Source organism: Alligator mississippiensis, chromosome 3 (assembly GCF_030867095.1).
Source record: "Alligator mississippiensis isolate rAllMis1 chromosome 3, rAllMis1, whole genome shotgun sequence".
Lineage (NCBI taxonomy): Eukaryota > Metazoa > Chordata > Crocodylia > Alligatoridae > Alligator > Alligator mississippiensis.
The window spans coordinates 39,663,981-39,684,605 of NC_081826.1; the positions used below are offsets into that span (position 1 = coordinate 39,663,981).

At 41.7% G+C, this 20,625-nt stretch overlaps 1 protein-coding gene across 2 annotated transcripts in view; it reads right to left on the minus strand.

Annotated features, from left to right (window-relative positions):
* The window catches only part of VPS13B (vacuolar protein sorting 13 homolog B), an 877,527-nt gene that overhangs the window by 677,391 nt on the left and 179,511 nt on the right, over window positions 1-20,625 (minus strand). The gene's annotated exons all lie outside the window — the stretch shown is intronic.

Here is a 20,625-nt window from a genome sequence, read left to right on the forward strand (position 1 = left end):
CTCCAACTGGGCCTGCCTATCCCCAGCAGGGGGAAGCTGTGGGAGAAGCCCCCATGGGTGTCCTGACCAGCCCCCGTCTAGTCCCTGCACTTAAAAAAGCCCCACACTCACCAGCTGCAGCAGCGGCAATCAGGGCCTCTGAGGGCATGTGGCAGGGCCCCCCCCAAGCAGTGCAGGGTAGTGGGAAACAGCAAGAATCGCGCCCCCCCCCCCCCCCCGGCTGGCACCCATGCGGCAGCTGTCACATCACGTGAGTGCAGGACGCCGCGCACTGTCTGGGAGCTGGGGAGGCTGGGGCTGAGTGGTGCCAGACTCTAGCTGACCCATGGAGCCACCTTAGCTCTCACACAGCGCACGGCATCCTGCTGAGCTGTGATGCACCTGTGACATGAGGCAGCTGCCACGTGGGTGCCAAGAGGTGGGGGGCAATCTCCTCTGCTGCCCACTTCCCTCAGCTGCGTGGGGAGGCTTTGCCATAAGTGCCCAGAAGCCCCAATCACTGCTCCTGCTGCTGGTGAGTGCGGGGCATTTTTTTTTCTTTTTTCTTAAAACTCTGCATTCACTGGCTGCAATAGTGGCGATTGGGGCCTTTGGGCACTCATGGCAGAGCACCCCCCAATGCAGTGCAGGGCAGTGGGGGGCAGTGCAGATCGCAGCACCTGCCCCATGGTGCAGGTACAGCATGGCTCAGCAGGGCGCTGTCTGGGAGATGGGGCCACTGGGGCTGGGCGGTGCCAGGCTCCAGGTGACTGCTGGAGTTGCCCCAGGTCTCAGACAGCATGCACCCATGCCATGAAGCACCTGCTGCACAGCTGCCTGGTGGGAGGGCGATCCTCACTGCCCCCCACTGCCCTCTGCTGTGCAGGGGGCCATGCCTATGCATGACTATGCAAAGTGTCAACAGCATGCAAGGCTTTCTCGCTTACAGTTAGAAGCATCTTGGGGACAAGCTATTCTGAGGCCCTATTCTCCACTGCCAGAGCCAGTGAGTGCAGGGCTTGCCTTTTTTTAAGTGCCAGGAAGCTGGGTTGGGCAGTGGAGTCATAGGGGCTTCTCTCACGGCTCTTCCACCTGTGCCTGCAGGAGGTCGGGGCGTGATGCAGGCATGGCTCGCTCTGGGTGGCAGCACAGCATAGCCCCCACTCCCAGTGCTGCTGCGCCCACATCAGCACTGGGAGCAGGGCCTCTGCCCTGCCGTTACTTGCCCACCGGCATGTGGGGTGCAGGATGTGGGTGCAGCAGCGCTGGGAGTGGGAGCTATGCCCTGCTGCCGCTTGCACCCTTCTACCTGGAGCAAGCTGCACCCGCATCCCACCACACCGCCCCGGCTGGGCAAGCGGCAGCAGGGCAGAGCCCCTGCTCCCAACACTGCCGTGCCTGCATCCCGTGCCCCCCGCAGCCGGGCAGCTTGTTGCAGCCCCAGCCCCAATCCCTCCCCCCCCCCAACAGACTTACCAGCTGGAAACAGCTGTGTCAGCTGACTGTTTAGTCTACAGATGAATCTCCAAATCGGCTGAAGCTTTTCTGAATTGATTTGGATGCTTCAAATCAATTTGGAGCTTTTAGGTGGTCTCCCGATTCAATTCTGATTCAGAGATTTGGTCCCCAAATTGTGCTGAATCTCCTCCAAATTGAATCTGCTACCGAAGCTTCACACAGCCCTACTACTTAGCTTTCATTTGTAAAATGCTTTGAGAGCTTAGTAAGAGAAGCATTATAATTCTTACTAATTTTGTATGACAGTTAGTGTACTTCATCAAACCATACTGAATTTTACCAATTTTTTTAAATCAAAATCATGCATATAAAATCCAATATAGGAAAATCCAGGAAACACACAATATTATTTATATATATTTAGATTAATTTAAAGCACCCAACATTTGGTCTTCAGTAGAATTTGCAGAATTAAACATGAATACTTCATCAGCAAATAATTTAGATTCTCAAACTAAGATACAGCAAGAAGTATGCCTTAGTGGTCAAACTTACAGCTGGACAAGTTTCAGGCTACAGAGAACTCTACTCAGAGAACTTGTCCCCAAGATGGTTCTGTCCTCAAACTGTAAGCAAGAAAGCACTGAATGCTGTTGACATTTTGCATAGACACAGAAAGGACATTAGTTCTTTTTGGCTATGTACAGACAGTCAAAAAGCACAAGGCTGAAATGGTTCAGTCTTTGAAGGTTAGGTTAAGCTGCAGAGATTGAACCAGCAAGCAAGAAAACAGACATTCACTTTTGATTCAGAAAATGCAGGCACATGCCTTCAGTGGCTCAAGCCAGAAGCTTGGGGGCACTAGAGCAGACCTCCCAGCCTGCCAGCTCCAAGGTTTTTCCCCCCTCCCAGCTCGAGAGGAGGGGGCATGATCAAGCTCCAGCCCAAAGCTAGCTGAAGGGTCAGCACCTGCCAACCTGAGGAGATGGTGGGTGGGGAAAAAGGTAGTGGCATTGAATTAATAAAAGCTTGAATAAGACTAGTCCTTTCTCTGAAGTGAGCATGTGTTGAATAAAAGGGAACAACCCTGCAGAGTCCTGCTGGCTGTGATCATAGACTACAAATCCCAGAGGCACCTGGAAACAGGAAGAGGAAGCGATAAGCAACCCTGCAGAGTTTTGCTGTTGTGTGTTTGGACTGCAAATCCCAGAGAAATCGTGGGCAGCAGGAAAAAGTGAACACAAAGCCTATGCTGGGATGCTGGGGGACTGTGATTTAACTTGAACCAGGAAGGGTTCTGGGACAGAAGCTTCATAAACCAGTTTGTCCCAAATCAGTTAAGTTTGATACTACATTCAACCAGGTTTATCTTAAACCAGTTTCAGCCATTTTGAAACTGGTTTATGTGCACTGAGTGTCTGTTCTGTTACAGGTTTAAACCAGTTTCTGAAGACTTAACCTGGTTTCTGTGTAACTTCTGTCCCTGGCCTTTATCACTGCATTTGGGTCTGATATTGAATGGGGCTGATATTGAGTTGCCTGTCTACAATGACCCCTGGATTCATTTCGGAATTATTCAAGATATAGTCCCTCATTCTGTACATACAGGCTGCATTCTCTTATTTCCTTATATGCATAAATTTTCATATTTTTATATTAAAATGCATTAAAATGAAGTTTAATGGGCCCTTTATACCAAGCAACCCAGGTCATTTTGTATTACCATCTTGTCATTACTTATCATTCTTTATAAATTGTGTATTTCATCATTAATCATTTTCAGCAGATGCTAATAAGTCTTTACTTCAACAACAGTATGGAAATAGATTTTTCTCAAATATTTAACACTGGTAGACACGCTGGTATATGGAATACAGTATATTTCTCAAAATTATTTGAATACGTTTTGTAACATTTTACTCTTTTCTCCTTTCTTACTAAACCATATAGATGTATGCATTCTTGGTTCAGGCAAATGACATATTAACATGAACAATCATAAAAAGTGCTTAAAGACCGAAAAAGAGCTATTTAATGAAAAAAAACACAGAAATGTTTCCATGTGTCTTATGAAGTATTCTTTACCCTATAAATGAACACATTCTGACTTACTCTCTGGCTTTGTTTCAGAGAAACCCCATCTGTATACTACATTGCTTACAGGCACATCTCACTCAAGCAATAGTTATGTCACAGCTCATATATCAAATAAAAATCACGTTCAAGGCCACACAACCTTATATATCCACAGTCTTCCATTCTATTTAAAGTAATCCTAAGAGAGCTCTTACTGCACTTCATTGCTGACATCACATGACTTTTGTTGGGAAACAGAGTCCTACAATATAAATATCAAACAGTTCTGAGCAAAGATGAGAATGATCGAAAAAGACAACTCTACTGTGCTTATAAATTTTGGAAGCCTCTTTTCTTTGAAACTAAAAAAAGGTACAAAAATATTTTACAACACCATACAGTATTGGGAAAGCAGACTCAAGAATAATAAGGGTTCCTTGGAATGTAGCTGATGAACTTGCATTCCAAGGTCTAGAATAAGGATTGCTCCATTTCACAGATGGAAACATTTGAGGTGGGGAGCTTAAATCCAATACTAACCAATGCAGATAATCTTAAAAAGCAGGTAAGATTACATATTTGATTGAAGGATGGTGCTAATCCCAGCCATTACTCCCTTGAAATAATCATTTTATATCTACTTTTCTTCTTCTATTACCAAAATTACTGAAGAAAGTAGCAAACAATCTGTAAAAACACCTGAGGTAGTCAATTCAATCTAAACACACCAACAGTGCCTTCAAGAAAACAAAACATTTAGTGCTTTTCAATTTCTAAAAATGTTTCTATATGATTGATAACATGTACATAAATTTAAGTAGTTACTTCTTGGATGATCTCTATGCAATAGTCAAAGACACAAGTAATAAAATAAAATAATATGAAGTGTAAAAGTGTCTCCTGATTCCATCCATTAATAAAAGGATAGACAGCAAGACAATCTATTTCAGCCTAATTCATCAGAGTCAAATTTTAAGAAGGAAACCAATTTAACAGCTGTATTAAAAAAAATAAATAAATCAGTAAATCATTTCCAAGCCTATAGGTTTACAACCACCAGTAACTCAAGATGAAGAATTTAATACCCATACTTGTTGAGTTAATTCAACATGCAATAAGATGAACAAAAATCTCACACTGAAGAAAATGCAAATCAACATAAAGTATAAATTAAACACAAGATCTTGATTCAAAACAGGGTGCAAAACAGCATGAAACAGCAATGGAAGGCCAGTCAACACCAAACTACAATGTTGGTTATAAGAGAGAGCCACAGTCTAATGCTAGGGATCAGTACCCCAGTCACACCTCTATGTGTAACTGTACCTTAAAATGTCCAGTGCTCTCTGGAACACCAAACAGCACAGGAACAGTAGGGTCATTATCAGACTATAAGGTGGGAAAAGACAATTGTGATCATACAATTTGACCTCCAGCATAATGCAGACCAGAGACACCTGAATTAATCTTAGAATAAGAGCATACCTCTCAATCTTAAAAAGGCTTTCACCCAGCAAGGACACTCCTCCAGAGAGGCAGATCGCACGTTTGAAAGAGCCACCTGGATACCACGTGAAGAACTGCTGCAGTACAGAAGAAAAACACACACAAATCGCACACCGCTGGTTACGACGTATCACCCATACCTTGAACCTGTACGGAAAATCCTCAAAAAATTGCAACCCGTATTAGAAAAAGACCCTATTCTTAAAAAGATCTTCCCAGAGCCACCCATCCTAGCCTTCAGACAAGCACCGAACCTCGCCAACCTCATCACCAGAAGCAAACTTCCTCAACCCCAGAACACACCAAAAGGATCCACACTGTGCCAGGACAAGGAATGCAAAACCTGCCCACACATCTCCACCACCCCCACTATTACTACACCCCACAACAGAGCCATCAGCATCCCAGGATCTTACAGCTGCACCTCCAGAAATGTAGTATACCTCATTCAATGCACCAAATGCCCTGATGGAAGATATGTAGGAGAGACCAAACAACAACTGCACACCAGAATGAACGCACACCGGAAATCCATCAAAGACAGAAACACCCAATTACCAGTGGGGGCACATTTCTCACAGGAGGGCCACTCTCTCTCCAATTTCTCAGTCCTGATCCTCAAGGGAAACTTACACAACACTTCCCAGAGACGAACCTATGAGCTCCATTTCATCAACCTGCTGGATACTAGAGATCAGGGACTAAACATAGACATTGGATTTTTGATACATTACAATCTGCCTGGCAACTGACTCCCCAGCCCAACCCAGCCCAGCCCCTGGCTTCTTTACTTTTCATTCCATCCAGGAAGAGCACGCAGCAACTGCTGCAGCTTCCTTAGCCTGAGGAAGGGTTTTTGAACCCGAAAGCTTGCTTAATAAGTATTCTCTGACCATTTGGGTTGGTCTAATAAATGATATCAAATTCACCCGAGGAACCTTGTCTGCCTATGTCCTTAGACCAACACGGCTACAACCTAAACCCCTACCTCTCTTACTGTCTTTCTATGTCATGCTGCAGTTTTTAAGGCCCTTGTATCTTTGTGTTAAAGATTCTAAGTTTGGTATACAATTTTCTGTCTTGTAGCATTCAGGGCGAGGCCAGAACAGGTGCTTTTGTGTGCCCTTTGGAAAACAACCAGGAGTGTTGAACTGATTAGTCAGTATGTGTTAGGTGGCTTACAACATGTCTACCAAATTAGACCCCTGTTCGGACTTAAGATACAGGGACACCTAGTCTGTGAATCTCAAAAGGCATTAGGCAGGATACAGGAGTGTAAACATTCAGGTCAGCCAGGCTGGTGAAGCCTCACTATAGATACAAGAGCTGAATGTGAAGCACCTAAGCAGCTTTTCAGGATATTGCCTGAGTTATAGCCTGACAGGTTCTCAACTGCCTAAAAGCAGAGTAGAGAAAGTTTCTAAAAATCTCTATCCTGGACATCAGCAACTAAACACAACTTTTGTTTGTTCTGTCACCAAATTCACAGTCAGTTTTTCTTGTATAAGTCTTTTCTCCTGTTCTCTTTGAGGACTTGCAAGTCTATTCTGTTGTTTGTCTCCTACTGACTGCCTGTGGTGAAGAGTAATCTCCAGGCTAGCCCATTCTATAGAAAGGGTGACCTAAAGTTTCTTTTGTAACCCAGAGGAAGCCACCTGGAGAGGACAGAGACTCCACTGCTGCAGCTGTGAGGTCTGGGATAAGGGCTGTGCAGCTGACACTTGGAGGGATAAAGATAATTCCAGGGCAAACCTTAGTTTGTTCTTTGGGATAAGCAGCAGGACAGCAGAGAAAAACTCAGAGCTCTGGTGGTACCCTGTGGACAGGTTTGTGACAATAATATTGTTAATATCTTTGCAGAGAAAACACAGTGATGAGAAACAAGAATTTCAAAAGAAAAGCAGTCCATAAAAAGTCATGTAACACCCAAATACCATCTTTTCTTGCATACAATATACACCTTCCCTGCCCCAAACAAAGCTGCTGAAAATTGGGGCGTACATATAAGCAATGAAATACAGTAACATCAATTCCTGTGCTTAAGCTTATGCCAGGCAAAATGAAAACTAACTCCTCATGCAATCCACAGGGAGCAGAACAATTAGCAAGTTTGGTTTCCTGGCTGTTGCTACTAAGTTACTTATGAAAAGATCGTTTTCCCCACCTTTATTCTGTATTTCAAAAATAAGGTACGTATCTTATTTTGAGATGTTTTGTACGTGAGAAGATACGGTATTCAAGACAATTTGAAAAAGGATGGAGTTTTTAATTACAAAATAGTTTGGATTAATTGAACATACCCACATGACCCACCTTGATATAAATATTTAAATTTACATATGGATAATAATTTTACATGGGTTAGAATGCTTAGTTGACTAATCCAAAAAGGCTGATGCTACAGCAGAATGTGACATAATCTTTCCGGTTGTGAGTTCCAAGCTTAACTCCTTGCTCTTTTTGGCTGCATTCACATGAGTGTGCACATGTATTTTGCAGAACTTTAAAGGCTTTTGACACACTGCAAAACACACCCTGAACATATGATTTGATTCTGTACACTGTATATTTGCAGCACAAAGCCGAATTTAAGTATTGGGATTCCCTGGGATCAAAAAAAAAGAACACCAAAAAAAAAGCAGGGTGGCGCATACAGCGGGAGTGAGTGTGCACCGCCCAAAACCAGAGCCTGGTCAGCCAGAGAGACCATCCATGCTCTGGCTGCCAGTCAGACTTTGCACACCCAGATTGCCACCACTGGAGGCCCTGGAGGACCCCAGTTTCCCTGGTAAGGCTGCTGGGGCCTGCGCAGGTGCTGGCCACAGCCTCCCCTACTCCACCTGGGGCAACATGCTGTGCACCAGAGCACACATGCAGGGGCATTCCCTGGGGACATCTAGCAGCGGCACAAATCTGTACTGCTGCTAACTGTCCCCGGGGCAACGTCCACATGTGCGGGGCAACGTCCACATGTGATCATTTGGATGTGCCCTTTGAGGCTACTTCTTTCTTTGCATGACATCCTAACAACCAAGGGCAAACCACATTTGGTGGAATGAGTTAGGACATGTTTTTTCAATTGTTTCCTTCAATAGTTTCACAGTGGTCTTATCTGCTGATTTAACTCATACTGTAAGAATCATTTCTTTTGTCACTTGCTCTCAGGCACTAGAGAGTGTTTCTTCTTTCTTAATAATAAAAATAATAATATAAGGCTTCCCAAAGAGTCTGCAATCAAACTTAGATATCATTCAAGTGAGGGAGACAAAAGTACAATAATGTTTACTGTGGGGGTTCTCTCTTTTCAGGTTGCATTTGTTTATAGTATGAAAAAATGTAATATGTATTAGATAGGTTTTGCAACATCCCACTAAACACCTTATAGGTATATTTTATAAATAAAAACAGATAAATTAAAATTCATTTTAAAAAGCAAATAATATGCTTCCTACTGTCAGTAATGGGGGAAATCTCTGTCTTGGTGAAGATCACATCTTATTTTAATATGCTGGCAAACTGTGTTTCATTGATACCATATGAGATAAAGCACTTTTGATAGAATAACAGCATAAAAATGACCCCACTGGGAAACCAGCCTGAGTACAAAGTATACATCAAAGCAGTCTTCAGATAAATCTCTCTTGGGAGGGCAAAAAAATCATGTGCTTAGCACCTTGGTGATCACAGCCACCTAATATAAATCCAATAGAAGCCATTCAGAATCAACTGAAGAAACTGGTAGCTAAGAAACCTGAAACAAAAAATAATAATTTAAGATGCATATTGTGCACACCTGGGAGGAGCTTTCCCCCCATTGCAAGAAACGTAGAAAACGTTTGAAAAGGATTTGGTGATGTACTAAAACCAAACAGGGACACGTATTTTTCATCGGAATGAAAAGGAACTCAAATCTTACTTTTGTTCCCTTTATTTTTCAGTATTTGCCTACAAACCTATGAATGGATAAAGTTAAAGCAAGTCACATGATTTCTTTTAAAGTTAAACCACAAATTAATTGAAAGTAGTATCATCTTTCATTTAAAAACCTGGCATAGAGCAGTAAAATACAGAACTAATGTTTTTGTATTTTAAACTCAGTGACAATCATATAGATATGCAAGTGAATAGACCTCCTTGGTCGCTGATACCAGTCCTTTCTTTCACAGGCAAACATATGATATAATCCTTTTCATAAACTTACTAAACTCCTTCTTAAAATTAGTCAGCTTATTTGCTCCAATATTAACTATTCCAAAACCTCATCCATCTGATGGTTGCAAACACTTTTCATTTCCAGATTAAAAATCATTAACTATCTGTACCCTGTGTCCTGTCAACATCATCCTTAAACTTAATTGGATTTTCAATGTCCCTACATAACCTAGTTAAGTCTTTCAGTCTTTAAAGTTATCTGGCACAACAAAATGATGTCCCCTCCATTCCGTCTCTCAAGTTCCGACACAATAATGATCAAATGTGCACTGAAAAAAATTAGCAAACTTTGGAACAAAAAGGGACAAGAGAAAAAAGGGAAAGCTTGAAGGAAAAATCAAGCCATAACAGGCACACAGATGTATTCTAGGTAAGCATTTCCTCAATTTCTCCCAACTGGCCACACCACACTAAGGCTAGGTACAGACATTACATATAAACCGGTTTAAGTGATCAGAAACTGGTTTAAAACTGTAACAGAACAGATATTCAGTGCACATAAACCAGTTTGAAAATGGCCGAAACCAGTTTGAGACGAACCTGGTTGAATGTAGTATCCAACTTAACTGGTTTATGCAATGTCTGTCCCAGCCCCCTTGTTGGTTTAAGATAAACCAGACACCCCCAGCACCCCTGCATGCTCTCTGGGCTGGGCTCGGCAGGGCTCTCTACTCCACTGCAGAGCTGGCCCCTCCCCTCTGCTCCCTGGCTGGAGCTCCAGCAGAGAGCCCTGTTCCAGCAGAGCACAGCAGGGTCTGCCCGGCTTCACCCTGCCCTACTCTCCCTTCCCCACTGCTCAAGCACAAATCCCCCACTCCTATCTCCCACAGCACAGACCCCAGTCGCATGGACACTAGGCATGTGGTTTGCTAGTTAATGCTGAGAGGTATCTGTGTGTGCCTCCAATTTCATAGGGACAGGCAGAGAGAACAGTGACCACTAAGGGCTTTTTGGAGCTAATTAACAGGTCAGCTGATAAGCTGTTTAAGAAGAGTTTGAACTAATGGAGAGAAGCTATTATTTTCCTGATGGGGTGATAAACAGTGTTATCATCCCCCTGCTGGCTTGCTTGTCTGTCAGTTTGCTGCAGACAATATAAAGAAGCAGGGAGAGAGACTGAAAAGCTCCGTATCATGAACAGATGCATGCACTGCACACCACCCCTTGCTTCACAGTGCTAGCACGGGGTTGGGGCCTGGCAACACTCCTGTCCCTTGAGCAACCAGTGGGGAAAAGCCTGGAATGGTGCAAGAAGACCTCCCTAATCAGAGGTCTTGCTGGGGCCTGGCTATGCCCCCTCCCCCCCCAGCTCAGCACTGTGCAAGGAAACGGAGGGCTGGTCTAGTGTCCCCCCCCCCCCTTGCTTCTAGCCTGAGCCACTGCAGGTATGTGCCTGAATTTGCTCAGTCCAGAGAGAATGTCCAGTTACAAACCAGTTCAACCTAACCAGGTTAGGCTAACCTGCAAACATTGAATCAATTCAGGTTTGGGCTTTCTGAATGTCTGTCTCTAGCCTAAATTCCAATTTATGCTGGTTCATTGCCCCATAAGTTAAAGCTTCTTTGTTTATTCCTGTCATATTAGACCACTCTGATATCTGAAGGTCTTGGGTATAAGCGCAAAATCTCTGCCAATAGCAGATGCCAACTAATCAATATTATTACATTTTCCTGTAGCTACAAGTAATTAGTAGAGATGACAAGGTCTAAGGGGAGGTGCTTACTCCTGTAAACTTCCATGAAAATTATGTGTCTGTATCACAAAGTAATATTTTAAATATGATAAATCTAAAAAAATCTATAGGGCTACATATTTATATTCTGCTGATATCTCTGGAATAATATGATTCTGACCTCACAAATGTGATAATCTTAAATGGATTTTTTCCAAGACAACAACCCAGGATGGTAATTCACATTGCGGAGTGTAACAGGGGCTCAAGCAGGAGCCCCTGTACTAAGGTAACCATGTGGGGGCGGGCAGCCATAGTGAACACCTCAGACAGGTGAAGGGAGTTGCTCACTGGAGGAAGATTAGGATAATTAGCCCGCTGAGGCCGGTATAAGCCAGACAGCAAAGGAGCGCACTTTGCCTTTGGGCACCAGAGAATGAAGGAGTGGACTGCTGCAAGGGGAAAAAGAGAGAGCGCGAAGACACAATCAGTAGACAGGAAAGCTGGGGACTACGGACTGAGACATGCCGCTGGAGACCGGGAAGAAGGCATACTGACCCGGTGGCTGAGACGGACAGCTCAGGAAAAAGCCAGGATGCTGAAGGATCATCGCCTCAAGAAGAGCCAACGGGTAAAGGGTGCCGGGGCGGCGTGAAGAATGGGAGAGCAGCACGGAGCCATCCACGCTATCAGGCAGCCGGAGGCAGGACCAGGTCCCCGATCAGACGCAGGAAGATAGCGGCAGAAGCATCTCTCAGCTTAATATCAGTGGAGTTGCTGGCAGCATGCCCCGCTAATGAGTTAATTAGTGGGGGAACACAACTGGTCCTGAGTGAACAGGGGAGGAGACGGGAAGCAGCCGAGCCATCTCCCTGCCCAACTGGTGGAGACGCTGGCAACGCGCCCCCATTAATGAGTCAATTAGCGGTGAACGAACAAATAGGACTGCAGTAACTAGGGAGCATCTGAGGCATTCCCTGGCTCAACGAGTTATCTTATCAGCTGGGCGGGTTCCCTTGCTAATGGGGCAATTAGCAAGGGGAAGGCAACTATGTAGCCCCCTGTTAAGAATAAAGTCAGCACCGTGCAAATTTACCATCTGGGTGGTCCGTGGTGTTCTCACACCCCGAAAAGTAACACTGAACATTCCTTTCTTCTCATCCAAGTCATGGCAGGTGAGTTCAGAGGGCAATCTAGATAGACCCAGCCACCCCTCTCACACTGAGATTAAGATGATTTTAGGTATAGTGTACTTGGCTTACATGTTTCACGAATTTGGTGATATAACAGACAGAATAGGTGCTTTACTTGCTCTACCATGCTAAATATACCATAGTTGCATAAAGATTCAGAATAGTAATCAACATACACTATTATTCAACTATAATAAAATAATATATTTAAAAACCAGAAAGCAAAGAACACAAGAAGCTGTATGAGGCCACAGGTCCATGAAACCCAGTAAACTGTCTCACAATGGCAAAGAATGGGAAGCATGAGACCAAGAATGAAAACGGTTAAAAAAAAAAAAGTCTCTCTGACCATATCACTTCTGCATTACATCAGTTGAGTACGTGAGATAAACATTTTTGGCCTTTCTCCTTTAAGGGAAGGCCCCATCTTACTCAGCAACAACAGGCAAGTCACTGGTAGCAAATGAAAGCACTAGATCCTCATCAAGCCAACCTTTTTCTTTCAGAGAGGCTCTGCCATGCATCTTTCTAGTGCTAGCCCAAAGTCAGGCTTCTCTCACATGGTGAAAGCTAACAGTTTAGACTCCCAATCAGATCCCAATTGAGTTAGGCTTTCCCCACTTAAGCTCCCCCTTTCAAGTCAGGCATCTAATGTACGCTTAACCCAGCTAAACCCACAGCAGGTCTCTAACACCTTCCTATATACCGTGCTGTTTGTGTACCCATTAAGTTTTTTTGAGGCTTAAAGTGAAGTCAAAATCTCTGTAACTGTCCATAAAGTGATATTTTAAGAAAGGGAAGTCAAACAACAGAATTCCATGTAATTTATGCTTGAACAACTGAATTCCCTCTCTAGAATGGCTGTCACAAAGATGAAGATGCTCAGCAATGAATATTGATCTGTACCCCAAAACATAGTTTTGGACTTCTGAAATTATATGTCTGAATGACTGGGGGAGGGGGGAGTGGTTGATCTCAGTGTATTCCCACAACAGCCTCAGTGCCAGGAACTGGAAGCCAGAAAGGCTGAGTGGATCATAACACTAAACAGGATCCAGCCATCATGAAATAGCTCAAGACGCAAGGAAAAAATGATAAAAACTGGAGAGGGAACAGAGGTGCCATTAGTGCCAGAAGAGAAACTGATTCTTCCAAAATTATGCACAATTGGATTCCTTGCACCTTCCTGGATCTCACAGCAGTAGATACTGTCATACAGAGGATATAGATCTAGGACAACCGATTTGATTATGACAATTCCATTACAAAAGAACTAGTCAAAACCAAGTGAAGAGCTGTATGTAGGTGCCCTCATCCTGGTAGATGATTTTAGTTAGTGAGCTGTCTGATCTGCAATTAGCTATTGTCAAATAAGGCTTTTCCCTCCTAACAGAAAGCTTCTAGAGATAGGCTAGGAGGCACCTCCCTTGCCCTTGGCCTAGTTTACTGCTGCAGTTGGTTTTGCTCTCCCAATTAGAGCTGAAACTTAAGAAAATTAAAATTTTTTAACCTGTTGTTGTTTGCTAATAACAATATTGGCCAGATTTTTAAGCTTCCATTTTAGACTATGATTTTGTTTTTATTAAGACTTTTATGCTGTTGCAACAAAACTTTTAGGAAAGAAAGCTAAATACTATACTGCATACCACATTTGTAAAATATCCATTTGGGTTTTGGATACTTTTCAGAAAACATAGCTTCCTCTAGCCTGAACTTTTCTAGTACTGGAACATCACAGAATAAGGCATTCTGTGATTCAGAACATATTTCTAAATTATTTCCTTTGCATGATAATCCTTCAAAATGAAATACATTATTTACTAATTGTTGATAACCTCCACTGCAAACCCACTTTTTGTTGTTACTATTATTCCAGAAAGTCTTTAAGATTTTGTAAAACTCTTTTAACAAAAGTGGGCACTGCTTTTAAAAGAATATGTCACCTTTCTGCAACATAAACCATTTTTTTCCAAACCACTATTCTAATACATATGTTTTGTATAAATGTATAAATGAATGTGGTTGTTACATAAATAATAATTATGAAATTAACTAAGAATAACAAAATTAAAGAAACTGTGTTCCTGGGTTGTTACGACAGCAAAAGCATTCTCATGTAGTCTCTATCTATTTCTCTATCTCTATCTACATACCTATGAGAAGTTAAAACACCAACAACATATCTACTGTAGAACAATGTCTTTTAGTACCAGTATGATGGAAAATGCCTTCTAAATTGTCATGTAATAACTAATCTTTCAAATTGCTTAATTTAACAATTATATAATTAATTTTAATAAAGTAATTGCTATGTAAGTATTTCTTTACAAAGTCCTCTGCATAATACGATTATAAAACATAGGACCTCAGACAGGGTTAAGTTTCCAAACAAGAAAAGACATTCTAATGCAAAGCATTTTGTTCACTCAGATGCTCATTATGTAACAGTAATACTAATGTGTGTTAGGAGCTGAATGTGGCAGGTACCGTCATAACAGTAGTTTTAAACTTTACAGTATTCTGAATCTACTCTCACAATTTGAGTATGCTGCAATTGTTACTTTGACCAAACAGTCATGTTTCATACTCACTAAATTCAAGTTAAGCCTATTACGCTTGCTTAACAGAAAACATGCATTTAGTGCATAAATATTTAGAACATCTTATAAAGGCATTTATTCTTAAATCAACCTTCGTAGTTTTCAGTATTGTAGCCAGAAAAAAAAAAATCATTGGGTTGATGCAGCAAACATATTTACAAGTAAGCATGTTCTATATTTGTGATGTTTCTGGTTTACATTGTATTAATGACACATAGACATTTATTCCTTTGCAAAGCAATTTATCTATTTCTTTTTTTTTAAACAAAGACCAAAACATCTCCAGGGCCTATTATTTCTGAAATTGTTAGGTTTTCTCATTTCTGATAAAAAGAAAGATGTTTGACATGCTGGAGAATATCCCATTTTCAGAATAGTTTAGGCCCTAAATATGCTTCTAAACCTACTAATCTTAAAATCTTAAATTCTCTAAAATTACTAATCTTACTCCAATTGAAATGTTCCTCTGTTCATTAATCCAAAGGAAAAAAAGCCTAGCAAAAGAGAAATCACAAAACATGAAAGTTAAATTTACTAAGATATCTTCACTGTAAGTGAAATGCAAAAAGAAAGAAAAATTAAGCAAGCAGGTGGTGATAAAAGCAAGCTTTTTCTTTAAAAAAAAAAAAAAAAAACACTTCAATTTGAAATCTAAAAGGTATTATAAGATAAATAAATATTTAACCTGGGTTGTCCTTTCCTAAAAGAACTCTGGGATGAGTGTAATGTCTTCAGCTAGCTACTGATAGATCTCAAGCCCAAAAACCAGAGCTGTAGCCAATACAATACTACAAAGGCTGGCTTCGCTCCCATAGCCCTTGACAGTCAAGGGGGCGGGGGGGAGGAGGGAAGAGGTTGTTGGGTTTTTTTTTTGGTTTTTTTTGGTTTTTTTTTTAGGTGAAAGGAGCTCTTCTGGAAACATATGTATAAAGATTTTCAAGCAATGTGTTGATTTTGCAATATATTGTTATTGGTTTGTTTAATTCCTCAGTTATCTGTATTTTCACTTTCCTCTCATAGTATCTTAACATATGAGCAAAGTATAAATAAAAACATACCAAGACTTCTTTCATATTTTTTTAATCTAGAAAAAAGCAGTTCAAAAGGACAGGGAAAGGAAACCAATATTTCTGCAACTGTTAAGCCACCCCCTCAAGAACAGTACCACAATCACTGAACATCCTACTGCAGTAAACAAATGCCATACACCGATTTATTTCTTAATCGGTGATGCAGCTGGGGTCCATTCCCCCACCCCAACCTCCAACAGCTTTGAAGTTCCAGGTGGGAACAATATCAGACTGGGAGCTAGTGGAAGGGAATGGAGTATGGAAGAGATGTTTTTTGTAGTTTTTGAAGCTACAAGCAGCTTCAGTTTTGCACAAGACAAAATTTTTCCTTAGCATAAAAATTCAGTCCCACCTATAGAAAGCCAGTTTGGAGATAAAGAATGACTAGATAACTGCAACTATAACTTCACTCAGGAAAAAAAGCATTTTCTAGCACACTGGAAATGAAAAGTGAGTTTTAGTACAAATAAAGATTGCTTAGGATTAAATGAGAAATTGAATAAAATACCAAGCCTTTGGACCATTTTGATAAACTCATGGCAAATGAAGTCTTGCTTAAGTGTCAGAAATACAAAACAATAAATTAAGATGATATAAAGGAGACAATAAATTGACAAGCTTCCCTCTTGCTACCAGCACCACCTCAGTCCTGCACTAGCTAGATGCTCTTCGTGTAGGTCAGTAGTCCTCAATCTTTTGAGACTCAAGGCACCTCTCAATAGACTCAATACATAGTTTCATAGTAGCTAGGGTCAGGAGGGACCTGAACAGATCATCTAGCCTGACCCCCTGCCACAGGCAGGAATGAATGCTGGGTTCACAAGACCCCAGACAGGTGATCATCCAACCTCCTCTTGAATTTGCCCAAGGTAGGGGCGAGGACCACTTCCCTAGGAAGTTGGTTCCAGATTCTGGCTACCCTAACTGTAAAATATTGCTTCCTGATCTCTAACCTAAACCTATTCTCCATCAGCTTATTACCATTGTTCCTCATCACCCCACATGGTGCTGGGGAGAAAAGGGCTCTGCCTATTTGCTCTTGATCTCTGCTGATGAGCTTGTAGGCAGTCACCAGGTCCCCCCTCAGCCTCCTCTTGCTGAGGCTGAACAGGTTCAGGTCCCTCAGTCTCTCCTCATAGGGCCTGTCCTACTGCCCTCTCACCATCTCTCAGAAAATGCCAGCTTTTAGCTTTCACTAAAAATAATACAGCAACTCTTCTCTTGCAAAGAACTGAGAAAGGCCACAACAGGTTGGAATATTTTTGACACTGTGGATTCCTATAAGAAATCTCTGGGATCATCTTGTGAAACATGCAAGTGTTTGCATGCCAACAGTGCTAATACTGTATGGCACCTTTAAGTGGATCTTGTGTAGGGTGACCACATGGGACAATCTGAAATCCGGAACACTGCCCCTCCCTCCCCCACTCCCAAATCAGCAGCACTGCTGCAGGCAGAGGCAGGAACAGGATGGTGTGGTGCAGTTCTGGTATTACTATTCAGTCAGCTAAGGGAATCAATGGCCCATAAATGACCCACTGTCCTTTACTTTGCAGGTGTTAGGAATCATATCCCCTTCTTAATGGTCATTCCACTTAAAGCTAACTTATTTTAGGGCAATTTTGTTGTCGGTAGGGCTTCCTATTCCACAGCTCGTGCCTCTCCTCTTCCCCATGGGACTGTGCCCCATGTCCAGGACACTCGTTTTAATTTTTATCAGCTGGCTAGGAGCGGTCTCCAAATTCCAGGACTGTCCTGGCCAAACTGGGATGTATGGTCACCCTAATCATGTGGCATCTGGTTGACATTCACTGATCTAAGTGCTAATTTTGACTAGATGCTGGGAAGAAGCTGGAAAATGGCAGTATTACACATCTTATGTAGAGAAAAATGCAGCTCAGTGTCATCTCTAGGTAATGCTAAAATTTAATCGATTGTTATTTCAACAGTTCCTCCCAACAATTCAATACAGCTATGAAGAAATATAGGAGAATGAAACAAGCTTTTTGGGACTCCACAGGGGAGGGTTATAGAAAAGGAGGCACAGATACTCACAGAGATCCTCCAACTTCAGTCTAAGAGAAAAGAACTTAGTTTAGGGGTTTTTTGTTTTTCAAAGCTCATAACTTTTTGGAGGCAGGATACGAATTTTTGATAATTAGTGGTATAAATGCCACAGAGATTTGCTGCAAAATAAGCATGGATATATCTTCCTCATTCATAGACAGGAGAGTGTCATGTACCAGGGTAAAAGGTGTTGTAGGCCTCATCTAAAGGAACATAGAAAACTGGCAGCCAAATATATATTAAACGTGGCTTTTTACTTTTTTTCTGGACTACCTTATTTTAAAATCAACTTCAAAGTCTGGCAGTCAGTTTGAAAGTTATTCATGTTGTGCAATGCTTGGATTAATGCATGTAGCACGTTGGGTAATAAATTTTCTTCAAAGGAGGTGTCAACAATCAGTTTTAATTGGGGTCTTAGCATTCTTTCAACGAACGCAGGCCTCTGTCACAAATGGCAGTTACTAGTGCCGTCAGTTCTTCCATGATTGTTACTTGTGCAAGTGAAATAAAGTACATAGAGAAACAGTAGCATTTACAGCTCTCTGCTTGGCTTGTTGTTCTTGGTCGGCCACCCTTGGATTCAATAGTTTATTGTTCCCTAAATAAACATACAAGGCAAAACTGCTGTGTCTTACAACTCTGCACTTATTCAAGGTACGGGGGCTGCCACCAAGGCTCATCTTACCTGCCTACAAATACCTAATCGTTCTATTCCTTTAATATGCTATTGATTTTTATACTATTTTTCTCACTATTTTGCAGAGCCCTCAGAATTGGTTTAGCAGTAATTTTGTTTATAATGCCAAATTAATCTGTTTTTTAAAAATGTACTTACCCAAAGCAAAGACATCTCTGAATTTAGACAACCTCCCAAATAATTAGATTCTATACATGTAAAATGTATTAATTTTGTTATAATTTGTACAGAATTATATTAGAGGATCATCTTAATTTCATTCCTTCCACTGCTGCAGCAGGAAAAACAGTGGCAAGGAAGTAGGCAGTAGTGGTAGCAGTAGGGAGGCAGCCAGTAGGGGAGTCAAGTGGCCTGACCCCTGCTCCTGGCTACCCAACACCATGCCCCTGCTGCCTGCCCCTGCTGCTGCCTCACCACTTGTCCCCCTGTTGCCTGTCTGCCCCCACCTTCAGCATTTGACTCCCCATGCATGCACCTGCCCAAAGTGCCTGCACACTCTGGGACTTAGCCTACCTCCCCCACCAACCATTCTCCTTGTTGTTGTAGTGCTGCTCCAGAGGCCTGCTGGAGCTGGGGGGATAGCAGCTGTGGAGAGGCAGAGGCAAGGCAGGAGGCAGGTATGCAGTGTCTATGGCTCCAAACCCTTAGTCAGGGCCAGAGTCGGAGCTGCAGCAGCTCCCTGCTGCCACTCTACCTTGTACTCAAAATCCAAGACAAGGCACTTTCCCCCCTCAATATTAAATGAGGGGGGTGGGGGAGAACCTTATCCTGGATTCAGATAAATACTATACTTTTTCCCCCTTTCCTACCCTATCACCAAAATAGTTACTTTGATGAATATAAAAATTTCAAATTTGTCTCTAATTCTTTTCTCTCTACAACATGAACGTCATATCGAATGCAAAAACTTGAAAAATATAATTAAAATGATCTAACTATAATTTTATACACATGTACACTTTATATAGTTGTTCTTCATTTTTAGAGCATATTTTAAGCATTTCACAGAAGAATATTATACCAAAATCAGAGAGAGGATTTTTCTGGAGCATCAGAAGCTATTCTGTTATCTAGATAACACTGGTAAGCTTACAGGTATCATCATATATTATAAGATCAATTATAACTTCAGGTGTGTCCACAATTTCATGTCTTAAGAGTATTCATAAATATGAATCTTCTTCCTCACAGTTTCAAGGTGATACAATTACATCCATCTCAATCAAAACATCTCTGATCTGATCACAATCTGTTGCTGCTCTGTATTATTAAACTATTCAGATGACCAGTTTGTAGCTAATTTAAAAGGTCCTACTTACACTGAAGTGTACTGGAAGTTAATTTTTTTGTTATTTACATACTAAATGCAGAAGCCTACATAAAGGATCAGAACACATGTGGGTACAATCACCCATGAAAGACAGCAAAATGTTAATACCATGCAAGTTTCATACAGCTGTGTTCCGCCGCTCCCAAGCAATTATTCAAGAGAACGCACTCTTGCGCTTTGATTTTAAACAGAAAGTTTAAGCCATGGTTCTCAAAATGAATGCCAACCTTGGCCACATTATGTGGAACAAACAGACTCAAAGCCAGTATGTTGCAAGGAAATGATTAGATCTCAACAACCTGCATTACAACTGAACTTAAAAATGTCTTTTTAAAAAGAGGGGAAAGTTTTAAAAACAGGGGCATTAGAACAGCCAATCACTATATTTCAATCTTTTTTTCTAAGCTGTTAAAGAACTATGCAACAACTCCAAAACCCTTTTTATATGTACACCTGGGAAGAATACTGAATCCTGTTACTTTCCTCAGTGCTACCCTGATGTGGTTTAGACCAGATGTTTAAATGTTACAGTATGTACTTTTTCTTCTTCTTTTCCAACGCAAAAGCAAAATAAGAGGAATATTTGACTTCACTCCACAAGAGACCTATTTAATAGTTTGGCGGTTATGTAAGTAAAGGTAGCTTGGCTAAGTCAATGTTGACGACATACAGAACGACATGATCCTAATGAGTTGGAAAATATTGGCTCTCATGAGATTTGACCAGATGCTACTGCGCTGAGAAAGCTACTGTATTATTGAATTT